Source organism: Polypterus senegalus, chromosome 2, assembly GCF_016835505.1.
Source record: "Polypterus senegalus isolate Bchr_013 chromosome 2, ASM1683550v1, whole genome shotgun sequence".
Classification (NCBI taxonomy): Eukaryota; Metazoa; Chordata; class Cladistia; order Polypteriformes; family Polypteridae; genus Polypterus; species Polypterus senegalus.
The window spans coordinates 58800787-58816543 of record NC_053155.1 but is presented as its reverse complement, the minus strand read 5'-3'; the positions used below and the strand labels follow the sequence as shown (position 1 = coordinate 58816543).

At 39.4% G+C, this 15757-nt stretch overlaps 1 protein-coding gene across 50 annotated transcripts in view; it reads right to left on the bottom strand.

The window, feature by feature from the left end:
- The window catches only part of LOC120522953 (sporozoite surface protein 2-like), a 117180-nt gene that overhangs the window by 100623 nt on the left and 800 nt on the right, over nt 1–15757 (bottom strand). The gene's annotated exons all lie outside the window — the stretch shown is intronic.

Sequence of the window (15757 nt, the reverse complement as noted above, 5' to 3'; positions counted from 1 at the left end):
TGGGCTGGCACCCTGCCCAGGGATTGTTCCTGCCTTGCACCCTTTGTTGGCTGGGATTGGCTCCAGCAGACCCCCGTGACCCTGTAGTTAGGATATGATGGGTTGGATCATGGATGGATGGAAAAAGAGTGTTTACTCACAATTCCCATGCACCCTGATAGAACTTGAGCAGTTTTGCAATGAGGAATGAAGAAAAATGACAGCGTCAAAGCTGAAATAAATATAATAAGGGATTATGAATTTTAAAATGTAGTAACTTTAAATTTAGGCTAAAGAAGTCAGTTCCGTCAGCAGGAATACTTTTGAAGTTTAGGAAAGTGGCCAGATTAAAAACCTACAGCTATTGCAGCCCTCCAGGATTTAAAATCGATACCCCTGAAGTAAATGATTAATGACTTTCAGGAACCTTAACACTAGAATTACCACAGCCAACAAAAAAACTTGTAAATCTGGCCCACCTTTAATCCCATCGCAACTCTCCGTCAGCATCTTTTGTCTTCTAAATGTGTCGATAAGTCCAAGCAGCAAGCAGTCTGCTATACCATCCCCCCACCGCCTCAGAACAGACAAGAAGTTCTCCCAGTTCCTGCCTTAACTGATTATCTGGGAGTGAACTACCCAGAATTATAAGGGGAAATAATTTGATGTGTGTTTTGGGTCTACAAAAATCTATGTAAACACATCGTTACAACAGAAACGTTACAGAATTCCACAGAAAAACAAACATAGGTGATATGAACTGGACAGAAAGGCAATAGAAAATTAACTGCTGTCATCTAAAATAAGCACAAACTCATCTTTACAAAAGAGGGGCTTAGTTTTACCGTGGGAGTTTGCCATTTCTATTTTGCATTTGACTTGTAAACAATAATTGTCCAATGTTGTGTTATATGCTTTGTCTTAATTGTTCATTATACTATGATGGTATATTTATTTCATACTAGCAAAATACCCGCGCTTCACAGCAGAGAAGTAGTGTGCTAAAGAAGTAATGAAAAAGAAAAGGAAACATTTTGAAAATAATGTAACATGATTGTCAATGTAATTGTTTTGTCACTGTTATGAATGTTGCTGTCATATATATATATATACACACACACACACATATAAATATATATATACATACACATGTATACATTGTGGACTGTGCCCGGCAATTTATCCCGGCCATGTTCCCCAAGCCGCCAGATGGAGCCCTCCCTGCAGTATGGAGATGCCCCGAAGACCAGCAAGGCCTTATGGACGTTGTAGTTTTTATCTTCAGCTCTGCTGGATACCACAGGGGCCGCAAGAGGGAGCTGCTGAAGACTTCTTTTTGCCCTATGACTCGGAAGTTCGTCACATGAAGAGCGACGGGCTTCCGGGGTGAAGAAAAATACTATTTACCCTGACCTGGAAGGAATAAGGACTTGTGGACTGTTGGGCAGGAACACTTCCGGGTCAGGGAGTATAAAAGGACTGTGGGAGCTCCCAGACGGGGAGCTGAGCTGGGTGGTAGGAGGGCAACGCGTCTGGGAGTGGAGGATTGTGATTATTGTTATTGGATTATTGGTTATTTATGAGCAGTGTGGAGTGGAGGGTGCTTAGTGCACGTAATTATTATAATAAAAAGAATTATTGTGGCACTTTTACCTGGTGTTTGGCGTGGTACCTGAGGGTTCAAGGGAGCTCTAGCACTCCCTACTGTGACAACATATATACGTATACATACAGGTGCTGGTCATAAAATTAGAATATCATGACAAAGTTGATTTATTTCAGTAATTCCATTCAAAAAGTGAAACTTGTATATTAGATTCATTCATTACACACAGACTGATGTATTCCAAATGTTTATTTCTTTTAATTTTGATGATTATAACTGACAACTAATGAAAGTCCCAAATTCAGTATCTCGGAAAATTAGAATATCAATTAAGACCAATGCAAAAAAAGGATTTTTAGAAATGTTGGCCAACTGAAAGGTATGAACATGAAAAGTATGAGCATGTACAGCACTCAATATTTAGTTGGGGCTCCTTTGGCCTGGATTATTGCAGCAATGTGGCGTGGCATGGAGTCGATCAGTCTGTGGCGCTGCTTAGGTGTTATGAGCGCCCATGTTGCTCTGATAGTGGCCTTCAGCTCTTCTGAATTGTTGGGTCTGGCGTATTGCATCTTCCTCTTCACAATACCCCATAGAATTTCTATGGGGTTAAGGTCAGGCGAGTTTGCCGGCCAATCAAGAACAGGGATACCATGGTCCTTAAACCAGGTACTGGCAGTTTTGTCACTTTGTGCAGGTGCCAGGTCCTGTTGGAAAATGAAATCTGCATCTCCATAACGTTTGTCAGCAGCAGGAAGCATGAAGTGCTCTAAAACTTTCTGGTAGATGGCTGCGTTGACCTTGGACCTCAGAAAACACAATGGACCAACACCAGCAGATGACATGGCACCCCAAACCATCACTGACTGTGGAAACTTTACACTGGACCTCAAGCAACGTGGATTCTGTGCCTCTTCCTCTCTTCCTCCAGACTCTGGGACTTTGATTTAAAAAGGAAATGCAAAATTTACTTTCAACAGAGAACATAACTCAGCAGCAGTCCAGTCCTTTTTGTCTTTAGCCCAGGCGAGACGCTTCTGACGCTGTCTCTTGTATAAGAGTGGCTTGACACAAGGAATACGACAGCTGAAACCCATGTCTTGCATGCGTCTGTGCATTGTGGTTCTTGAATCACTGACTCCAGCTGCAGTCCACTCTTTGTGAATCTCCCCCACAGTTTTGAATTGGTTTTGTTTCACAATCCTCTCCAGGGTGCGGTTATCCCTATTGCTTGTACACTTTTTTCTACCACATCTTGTCCTTCCCTTCACCTCTCTATTAATGTGCTTGGACACAGAGCTCTGCGAACAGCCAGCCTCTTCAGCAATGACGTTTTGTGTCTTGCCCTCCTTGTGCAAGGTGTCAATGGTCATCTTTTGGACAACTGTCAAGTCAGCAGTCTTCCCCATGATTGTGTAGCCTACAGAACTAGACTGAGAGACCATTTAAAGGCTTTTGCAGATGCTTTGAGTGTGGCACCAGGTGTCTTCAATATTGAACCTTTTCACAATATTCTAATTTTCCGAGATACTGAATTTGGGACTTTCATTAGTTGTCAGTTATAATCATCAAAATTAAAAGAAATAAACATTTGAAATACATCACTCTGTGTGTAATGAATGAATCTAATATACAAGTTTCACTTTTTGAATGGAATTACTGAAATAAATCAACTTTGTCATGATATTGTAATTTTATGACCAGCACCTGTACATATGTACATATATACATATATATATATATATACACATACATATATATACTGTACACACAAATACATCCAAATATATATATACATATACATATATACATATATATACACATATCTACACACATACATATTCAAACATATATATACATATACACATATACATATACATATATATATATGCACATACATCCACATATATCCATATATATATATATATATATATACATATCTACATATATTCACACATACATATACATACATATATATATACTGTATATATATATGCGAGCAGCTGTTGCTGGGGTGCCAGAATCCATCGAGGAAGAAAAATGAAAAACATTATTTGTACAAAATCTTAATTTATCTATCCATTCCTAAATATAAATTATATAAATTATATTATATAAATTATATAAATAAAGAGGGTGCAGACCTATAAATATCTGGGAGTGCAGCTGGATGACAAATTGGACTGGACTGCCAATACTGATGCTCTATGTAAGAAAGGTCAGAGCCGACTATACTTTCTGAGAAGGTTGGCATCCTTCAACATCTGCAATAAGATGCTGCAGATGTTCTACCAGACGGTTGTGGCGAGTGCGCTCTTCTACGCGGTGGTGTGCTGGGGAGGCAGCATAAAGATGAAAGACGCCTCTCGCCTGGACAAACTCGTTAAGAAGGCAGGCTCTATTGTAGGAGTAAAGTTGGACAGTTTAACATCTGTGGCAGAGCGACGGGCACTAAGCAAACTCCTGTCAATCATGAAGAATCCACTGCATCCACTGAACAGTGTCATTTCCAGGCAGAGGAGTAGCTTCAGTGACAGACTGCTGTCACTGTCTTGCTCCACTGACAGTCTGAGGAGATCGTTCCTCCCCCACACTATACGACTCTTCAATTCCACCCGGGGGAGTAAATGCTAACATTACTCAAAGTTATTGTCTGCTTTTTTATTTATTTTTTTTTCATATTTATTACTATTTAATTTAATATTGTTTCTTTGTATCAGTATACTGCTGCTGGATTATGTGAATTTCCCCTTGGGATTAATAAAGTATCTATCTATCTATCTATCTATCTATCTATCTATCTATCTATCTATCTATCTATCTATCTATCTAATTAAATGGGCAGGCTATTTTGTAAAATTGTTGCTTGTTAAAACGGATGACTTCCACTCTTACGTGCACGTAGTGCTGCGTGGGCATTATGAACTATCTTATCTGTTCAAGTTCTATTTAAATTTTAAATATAAGTAATTTTTATTTAGTCGACAGAAATATCTTTGGTAGGAGTGTAAGTTAAATTTAGTCATCACTGCATAAATTTTTCTTCACCATAGAAATGTAAAGACTAAATTCAACTTACATTCCTACCAAAGATATTTCTGTCGACTAAATAGAACCTACTTATATCCAAATAGAACTTGAAAAGATACATTTTTTTTTCAAATCTGAGCGCGCATTTTAGATCGACTTAACGCGCACTACATCGAGCCCCGTGCTATTGTGCTCTCGCCTGCCTGCCTCAATAAGTCACCGCTGCTTCGCTCTTACTTTTATAAAGCTCATTTAATCATGGGCCTCTCTACAGTTTTGTTTATTTTCAGGTTGTAATGTTAATTAAATTTAAGTATCATCTGGTCCATTGGCGGATCGTGCATCTCACACCTAGGCCTTCAGTAGTACTCTGTCTGAATCAAACCACCCCTCAAAAACTAATTTATGGTTCTAAAAACCATCTTAATTTGCAGAAATACAGTATAAAGGGCCGCTGCATCGCAGATAGATAACTCCTGTAGCCACAATAAATGCCTTTATTGAATAGACAAACCAGGGGTGAACAAGTTCCTTTCTACTGCAGCCACAGCCGCGACACACATAAAAAACATCAATAATAACTCATAAACTTGCAATATTATTTAGGAAAATCGCAACATTTTACTCACCAAAAATTTGGATTATTTGTAAACAAAATCCATCCTTCTCTCTTTCCTCAAAAACAGTTCAATCACTCTGTCGTACAGATTATCCGTGAGCCTCAGTTCCACCATAAAGTCCCTTTCTATTGCCATCGAAGCTAATGCTGAAAGTTGAACCTGCAGCTTCTATCCAATCAATGGGTCTGAATACGGTGACGTCACCGTACACCTGCTAGAGGGCCGTACTGACAACAACTCAAAATCTGATTAGTTGAAGCAACAGGTTAATCGACATTTATTCTGTGTTAGAGTGCCTGCACAACGGATTGTGAAGGCCTCTCTGCCTGGCAACAAATGATGGCTGAGATGTGATTGGTTAAATGCTTTAATACGAAAATACATGCCTGGAAGCAGCACAACCATCGGAAAAGCTATGAAAGGAAGCGGACAGACTATTTGGAATTATTTAATAAGTATTCATGGACAAAATATAATTAACATCAGTTTGTGATTCAGATATTTTTACTTATGAATATGCTAAGCACAGTCCTTCATCCGCAAGTATTTACCTTATATGGGCAGGCACTCAATTATGTGGGAGGCGTGACGATGCGAGACGCAACTCCGCCTCCCACGGCCATCGAGCTGCAGTCTATTACAGTATATGGACGAAAAAATAGGTTCCAGTTATGACCATTACGCGTAGAATTTCGAAATGAAACCTGCCTAACTTTTGTAAGTAAGCTGTAAGGAATGAGCCTGCCAAATTTAAGCCTTCTACCTACACGGGAAGTTGGAGAATTAGTGATGAGTGAGTGAGTCAGTCAGTGAGGGCTTTGCCTTTTATTAGTATAGATTATGTTTCACATGTTTATTTCATGCAATTCATGGACCAAAAAGTCACCCTAATGAAAATATAGTCAACTGATTATTTTTCAATCAACTAATGATGATGTTTTGTAGGCAAATTTAAGGATGGTGTTAACAAAACACAGCAGTGCTTGATACTCGCTAATAAAGTAGCCAACTAAAAGGGGGTTTAGGAAATATGCAAAAATGTATGTTGTAAGTTATGTGCATGTTATTTTAAAGTCACTTGTTAATTGCTAAAACTCTCAACTCAATATAGATTAAAAGTCAGGGCCATGGATCAATGAGAAAACTGTATTAATAACTGTACTACCATACTGCCACCTAAAATTAAAATTATTTAAATAAATGTTGCAATTACATTACATCAATGTGAAAACTGTATTAATAACTGTACTACCATACTGCCACCTAAAATTTAAATTATTAAAATAAAGGTAATTACATCACAAACTTTACACTAAAAAGAGACATTTGGCCATAGTTGGCACACTAAATTTTTTACTTTATGTCTGAAAACCTCTGAGAATCACAATTCTTAATGATAGGGTAAGGGGCTAAACTATAAAAAAATACTGTTAACAAATAATAATACATGAAAATATAACTTAGTGTTTATATTTACATTATATGAACAGAAGAATAATTATATTTATAAAATACTGTACTTATACAGGATCTCAAGTCCACTTTTGGATACAAGGGGGGCTGATCAAGAGCTAAGCCTGTATCGAGCAACAATACATCCCAATGAGTTCTGCTCACCCCATTGGGTTTATTTAGAATTACCAATTAATGAAATAAGCACATTTTTGTAATGTTGAAGGAGATAACTGGTGAACCCCAGGAAAAGATTTAGCAGACCAAGAAAGAAAAGTGCAAACAATGCAGGACACTGGATATGAAGCAACAATGCTTACTAAATATAACACACTCGTACAATAGTCAGTCCAGTGAGGACCAGAATAAGTGTTAGGCTTGATGATTCCACAACTTACCTAATTTTATAAAATGATGTTCATAAAATTAACAAATGCCTTCTATAAATAAAGTTTAAAAAAGAGAGTGAGAGAGCATTCTATTCACCAGATTGCATATAACACCAAAATTAAGCATGTTTGCCTAATGCTTCCCCTGACTCATGATACAGTATGTAGAACACTTCCTGATAGATGTACACAAGACATTTAGTAGAAGTTTCTTCAGTGAAAGAGTACACTTGGTAGAGCATTAAATATACATATTTATTGATGAGGTGGAGTTCAGAGGGTGTTGGTCATAAAGCCTTATTTATATGTGCATGTTCTTCTTTTCAAGTCGATATATGCCGAGTTCATGTCCAAATATCTGTTAATGGCATTTTCATTGGATAGCCGCGTTTCAACCTGTTCTCTGGCACTTTCAGTATTAGCCTTGAATTTTACTTGCACTGAGTCCCATTTAAATTTGTGTCTGGTTGAACTTGTATCTGTGTAAATCAGAGACCATGGGTCCTTTCTTCTGAGCTGTATACATATGTCGAGTGTTTTTGATGTCTGCTCTAAGTATACAGCTGGACAGGAATCATATGGTATGTGTATATCACATTCCATTTCTCTGCTGCTGATTTCTTGCTTTTAGCATTAAAAAGGACTGGCTGCAGAGTTTGCTGGGGTCTCTGGCATCTCCTATGTAAGCATTGTCTGATGAATGTTGGGTAGTCATTTGATGTGAACAATTGCAAAAGACAGCAACTTTCATTCTTTACAGTCTCCTTGGTATTACAATAGGTGTGAACTCTTCTGAATAGTGTCTTAAAACAGCTCCATTTATGTGATGAGGGGTGATTGCTAGCAAAGTGTAATACTTTGTCTGCATAACATTTCTTACAATGAACATCTGTAATAATGGTGGCATTGTTACCTCTTTCAATGGATATGTCCAAGAAATTCAAGTATCAGTTTATTTCTTTTTCCATAGTAAACTGGATCACATGGAATACTGTGTTGATGTGGTTATGGAAATCATTCACCTGGTCAGTTTTCAATAAGACAAATGTGTCATCAGCATAGCATATCCAAAGTTTCGGTGTGTACTGAGTTAGAGCCATGCTTTCAAATAGCTGCATTATTAGTTTTGCTAAGAGTCCTGATAATGAAGATCACATTAACATGCCTTCTTTTTGTCTGTAGTATTTCCCATTAAAATGAAAGTAAGTTTTCTGGAACAGTGAAACTAGATGCATTATATCGTTCATGGCTAGCTTTGTTCGTGTCATTATGGTGGGTGTCGTTATTTAGCTTTGCTTGTAGAGTTTCCGTGGCCAGATCTGAACTAGAATCATGGTGTAAGGCAACATGATTTTAAACAAGACCGTGATATCCTCAGCGATGGACACATTTTTCAGATGCTGCAATGCCATTTTAGAGCTATTAACAGAATATTCTGAATCATATGTTAATAGTTTGAGCATTTGAAAAAGTCTTTAAGATAAGTTATAAGTTGGACCACCTTTAAGGCTGACAACTGGTCTGAATTTTAGAGGGGTTTTATGTATTTTTGGGAGGTCATAGAATTCAGGGCAGGTTGCATCAATGGATTTCATCCTATAATATTCCTGTGCTGATTATATACACAGTCACTGGCCACTTTAATGGGTACACCCATTCAACTGCTTGTTAATACAAATATCTAATCAGCCAATCACATGCAAGCAACTCAATACATTTAGGCATGCAGTCGCTGTCAAGACGACCTGCTGAAGATCAAATCGAGCATCAGCATGTGAAAGAAAGGTGGTTTAAGTGACTTTGAACGTGGCATGGTTGTTGGTGCCCGACAGGCTGGTCTGAGTATTTTAGAAACTGATGATGTTATGGTGTGGGGGATAGATATTTTCTTGGCAAACACTGGGCCCCTTAGTGCTAACTGCGCATTCTTTAAATGCCACAGCTACCTAAGTATGATTGTTGATCATGTCCGTTCCTTTATGACCGCAGTGTACCTATCTTCTGATGGGTACTTTCAGCAGGATAATGTGCCATGTCACAAACCTCAAATTATCTCAAACTGGTTTCTTGAACATGACAATGAGTTCACTGTACTGAAATGGCCTCCACAGTCACCAGGGGCCTCATGTATAAACGGTGCGTACGCACAGAAATGTTGCGCAAGAACTTTTCCACGTTCAAATCGCAATGTATAAAACCTACACTTGGCGTAAAGCCACGCACTTTTCCACGGTACCTCATGCCTTGTCGTACGCAAGTTCTCCGCTCGGTTTTGCAGACTGGCGGCACCCAGCGTCAAAGCAATGGTACTGTTCCTGTGTGATTACTCATTATTTTCCTGACACGGCTTTATAAATACACCGAAACTAACCGCATATTGTTTATTAGTGTAATGCATCTGATTGTAATTAACTTGTAACAATATAATGGTCCAGGGAACAGCCATAGTATTCCAAATACCATAACTGCTTTAGCGTTGTTAATCTCACTGCACCTTCCTCTTCTTCTTATTTTTCTACTTCTTCTTTCAGCTCCTCCTGTTAGGAGTTGCCACAGCGGATCATCTTTTTCCATATTACTCTCACTGCACCACTCGGAGTATTTATATCACTGTATCTGAGTGTGAATCACAGCAGCAGCTGATCGGAAAGAGAATTATCGGTATTCAGCTTCAAGGACACGCTGTCTCAGCCACTGCAAAACGTTTTAAAGCCTTTCCTGTACAGACCAGTTCAGTTCAGAAACAGTTTAATCCCAAGAACTTTAAATGCAGTCAATCAAGTGCTCCTTGTAGAACTTTGTACTTATAAGTACAATCACCCCACTGTAAACTTGCACTACAGTTATAATATCGCACAACCTGAGCCACTTTATAAAGCGCGTATTTACATATGATGACGATATCATTTTTAAGGTGAAATGCAGCAAAATATGTTTGTTAAATTATACAGATAAAACTTTAACTTCATTTAAATAATCTATATTCTTCACTGGGAGTGTCGTTAAGGATAGAATAATTAAACATGTACTATGATGATATTTCAATGTTCTTTAAACGTTTTGAAGAATCGGCGCTAAGCTTACAGAAGGCTTAATGTCTATTACAGAGCTGATTGTATGGCGATCTGTTACTTGGGGAAAGAAAAGCACTGACTGCAGTGACGGCTACGCCAATATATATTGAATATAAAACAGAAAGAGAAAATAACAACACAGCAAAAAACACAGCGACAAATTTCGGCAAAAGTTAAATGCTTGTGTCATGAGCACGAGGCGGCTATGCAGTGTCTGTAACGGACGTGGCCATCCACCGTGCATGACATTGGCGGGTGAAGGAGCCACCGATTCTTCCTCTGCCCAGTGCCACCACAAGGTTAGAGCCGCCCCTGAGTACTGCTGCAATAAATTATTTCATCGAAGTGAAACACATGTTTAATAACGTGCTTTAACTCCTATCATCATAAAAATGACATCACGTATACATCTCAGTATTTTAGTTATTCAGAGAGCTGTAATATCACGAATGTAATGGACTCTGTGTCCAGTTGGAGGAAGAGAGCCGGTTTAAGAAGCAAGTAGTGATTCACACACATAGAGCACATAGAAAATCAAATACAAAACAAAGCATTTAACGTGCTATTTTAATTACGATGTGATTTGAGAAACGGGTTAATTAAACGATTTTAAGATGTTTATGATGTTCTACTTTAATGACAAAATAAACTACGTGATTAAAGTGGAAATGTCGAGATTGAAGTTGACATTTCGTGCTTTTTCCCCACCATGTGTCTTTTTTCTCTGTACCCTAATAAGCTTTCATATGACACTCAGACAGTGGTCTTACAACTCGGCTTTCCACGGCGACTTTGATATGTGACTTCTTTTTTATTTCCGGCACTGTGCGATTTTGTGGATGTGAGTGAGCTTTCAAGTTTCTCCAACACGCTATGTCACTCGATCAACTTCCTTTTGTTGATTATATCACGGTTTATTTGAACAAATTGTATGTTTTTCCTTTGCCTCTACTTGGTATTCGCTGAAATTCTTATATTTTCCCCCGTGCTTTTCCCATTGTCTTTTCACAGAAGGCTGAGCTTAAGGGCGATTTATATTATGTTCCATATTCAAAGAGGCGTAATTCTGGGAGGAGTTAGGGCGTTACATAAAGCGCGTGCACGAGCGTTAGTTTTCACGCTGATCGGGATTTATGTAGCGGAAGAACGTGGAAGTTGGAGTACGCACAGATTCCTGCATCTGGATTTTTCTGTGCGTAAGCACATTTCGGCTTTTGTGCTTACGCCATGTTATAGTGCGAGTTCTACACACGGCGTTATACATGAGGCCCCAGATCTCAATCTAATAGTGCATCTTTGGGATGTGATGGAACAAGAGATTTGCATCATGGATATCCATCCATCCATTATCCAACCCACTATATCCTAACTACAGGGTTACGGGGGTCTTCTGGAGCCAATCCCAGCCCAACACAGGGCGTGCACACACCCACACACCAAGCACACACTAGGGACAATGCATCAAACCTGCATGTCTTTGGACTGTGGGAGGAAACCAGAGCACCCGGAGGAAACCCACGCAGATACAGGAAGAACATTCAAACTCCACGCAGGGAGGACCCTGGCAGTGAACCCAGGTCTCCTAACTGCAAGGCAGCAGCGCTACCCACTGCACCACCGTGCCGCCCCATCATGGATGTGCAGCCAACAAATCTGCAGCAATTACAGGTACATGATGCTATCATGTCAATATGGACCAAAATTCCTGAGAAATGTTTCCAGAGCCCTGTTGAATCTACAGTATATCATGAAGTATATCATGAAGAATTACAGCAGCTCTTAAGGTAAAATGGGGTCCAACCCAATACCAGCAAGGTATACCTAATAAAGTGGTGGTGAATGTATACTGTATATATATACCATCAAACCCATTTCCAGTGAGAGTTGGACTCCGCCAGGGCTGCCCTTTGTCACCGTATTTGTTCATAACTTTTATGGACAGAATTTCTAGGTGCAGCCAGAGTGTTGAGGGGGTACGGTTTGGTGGACTCAGGATTGGTTCACTGCTTTTTGCAGATGATGTTGTCCTGTTTGCTTCATCAGTTCGCAGCTGAGCGTGAGGCAGCTGGGATAGGAATCAGCACCTCCAAATCCAAGACCATGGTCCTCAGCCGGAAAAGGGTGGAGTGCCCTCTCAGGGTTGGAGGTGAGATCCTGCCCCAAGTGGAGGAGTTCAAGTATCTCGGGGTCTTGTTCACATGTAAGGGAAGAATGGAGCGTGAGATCGACAGGCGGATCGGTGCGGCATCCGCAGTGATGCAGGCTCTGCATTGGTCTGTCGTGGTGAAAAAGGACTGTAAGGCAAAGCTCTCAATTTACCAGTCGATCTACGTTCTTACCCTCACCTATGGTCATGAGCTATGGGTAGTGCCCAAAAGAACGAGATCATGAATACAAGCGGCTGAAATGAGTTTCCTTCGCAGGGTGTCTGGGCTTTCCCTTAAAAATAGGATGAGAAGCTCAGTCATCCGGGAGGGGCTCAGAGTAGAGCCGCTACTTCTCCGCATTGAGAGGAGTCAGATGAGGTGGCTTGGGCATCTGATCAGGATGCCCCCTGAACGCCTTTCTGGTGAAGTGCTCTGGGCACGTCCAACCGGGAGGAGGCCCCAGGGAAGACCCAGGACATGCTGGAGGGACTATGTCTCCTGAATGGCCTGGGAACACCTTGGGATTCTCCCAGAAGAGCTAGAAGAAGTGGCTGGGGAGAGGGAAGTCTGGGCCTCTCTGCTCAAGCTGCTGCCCCTGCGACCCGACCTCGGAAAAAAGCGGAAGAAGATGGATGGATGGATGGATAGATGGATATAGAGTATGTGCAGAGAGTGCGTGGTTGTTCAATAAAGATGGTGGCAGTTTATTTTAGTATATGTGTTTAATCACTGTACTTGTCTATTGCAAAATAAGAAAGACACAACAAAACTTGTGATGAGGATGGGATATTAGTAAATGCTGATTAAGTCTTTTAAAAAGGAATAGGTACACTGAAGGAAATAAAGGGTAAAACTGGGCTTAAACAAAACACCACTCCAAAATTATTTAATGGTCAATTTGTGCTTTATGCAATTCACCCCAGAATGGAGGCTGAGCTGAAATGCTTGGGGTAGGCAGAAATAATCTCTAAGGAAGAGATGGAGGGAATGGGCTACCCCCATTGTGCTTGTAATAAAAAAGGAGAAAGGAAGGAAATATGCACATTTGTAGAGACTTTAAAGTAACAATAAATTGCATACTACATATACTGCATTATACCTTACCTCATACTGAAGATATACAGTACAGTATTTGCATCATTAGCAAAACTGCTCCAGAAATTCCTTTCTTCTTAGTGCCATACAACTTTTTAATATGGAATATCAGAGAAAATTATTATAGTTTGATATGTATCATGTAACTATTTTTGCATAAATATGCACTATTAACACTGCCTTACCTTCACCTGTCTGGTTTCTGTTTTCTTGTTTTATTTCTTTAAATCTATTATTAGCTTCAACTAAGAAGGCAAATTTGATGTTTTTATTTAAACAAGACTAAATAAAGAAACCTTAAAACCTTGGAGAACTTTATAAAAACTCATTTAGCCAAAGCTTATTTTCAAATGGATGTGGAAGATATCTCAAATAAATTCTTAATTAATACATACAAAGGGCTTTATCAGAGTAATTATCTTGTTTTTGAAATATCCTCAGATCCAGCACTTTTGGAGAAGGCCATGGACCAAGTACTACAAGGCATTCCAGGAACACAATGCTATCTGGATGATATCACTGAAAATGAAGAGGGCTACTTCAAAAATTTACATCAGATTTTGACTAGATTACATGAATGTGGTTTGAGTCTGAATAAGGATAAATGTGATTTTTTTTCAAGACAAGATATGTTACTATATATCTATGAACATGTCATAGACAAAGATGGGACTACACGAGTCACAAGATAAAACTGAGGCTTAATTAAAGCACCACGATCCAAGTATGTATCTCAGCTTCACTCTTACCTTGATCTCATAAATTATTACCACAAGCTTAGCTGCTTCCTAATCTGTCCACAGTACTAAACCCCCTACATGGATTGCCACTGACTGGATCACAGTGGAAGCGGACAAGCAGTTGTGAATAAACTTTTCAAAAGATAAAAAACTTGTAACATCAGATATAGTGTTCACACATTTCAAAGCTTCTTTACCTATCAAACTGACATGTGATGCATCACCATATGACATTTGTGCTGTACTATGACATACATTTCTGGATGGCTCAAAAAGGCCAACAGCCTTGGAATCTCGATAACCAATAGCAGGTGAGAGTAAGTATGCCAACATAAACTGCAAAGCTCTTACTTTAATATGGGGTGCAGAAATATTCCACCACTACTTACCCAAAAGTTTATTCTGGTTACTGATCACCAGCTATTGGTCACAATATTTAATTCTACAGTAGACAGGGTGCTTCAATGATGACATCAGCACAAATACAGCAATGGTTACTTTTCTGGCTGCACATCAGTATGATATTGAATATAAAGGGATTAAATTACAGTAAATGAGAACAGATGATGGGCAGTCACGTTTGCGACACTGAAGACCAAGGTGGAGTCAGATGCTGTTAATCCAGCTGATATGTTTTACACCACTGTTATTGGTCAGTTGCTTGTCTCAAATGTACTTATACAGTGTTATCAAAAGTTTATGAGGTTACTCTGAAAGGCTGGCCAGCGCATACAGACTTGAATTCCACATTTGTAGCGAGAAAAGATCAACTATCAGTAAGTCAAGGAACCCTTATGCATGGTCATATCAGTTAAACTGCATAACATGTTAGATGCCCTGCATGAGGGACATTTATGCACAATTACAATGAAAAGTCTGGCTTGTAGCTATATGTGGTGGCCAGGAATCGATAAACAAATAGAGGATTTAACAAAGAGGACTTCTGGATGTAAAAAAGTACAAAATGCACCATCCCTGTCATCCCCGCACACGCGGAAATGGCTTCAATGCCCTGACAAATGATATATAACTTTTCATGCATGCCACTACAGAAGAAACCCCAGCAATGATGTTTCCTAGAAGAAACTTACAGTAAGATCACATATGGACTTTATTAAGCTAAACATCTGGTAAGATATTGAGAATAAGTAGTTTGCACACTTCAATGACTTAGCTACAAGGACTTTCCAGGTGGGCCAGGACATGCTGGTACAGGATTATCGGTATGAGAAAAGGTAGCCTGGGACAACAGTCAATAGGAATGGACCACTTACATGTATTATAGAATAGACACTGGAGAATCTACTTGGAGGAGGCATGCAAACTAGAAACCCACCAACCTGCTGTGATAAGTGATGAAGCTAAACAGGGATTCAAAAATAATATTTCAGCCATTGTTGATGCTGCAGCAGCCTCTGAAGAGCTAGACAGTTTACCTGAGACAACTGTATCTGAACAGTCTGAAACCCCAGTTTTACGGGATGTACTGGGATATTACCTTCATAGGTACAGAAAACACCCACAGACCTTGTTGTAAGGAACGGTGCAAGTGTATATTCAAATAAATCAATATATGTATTTCTGCTTTTGTATTAGCGCTATAGTTTCTTTAGTGGAGGTGTACA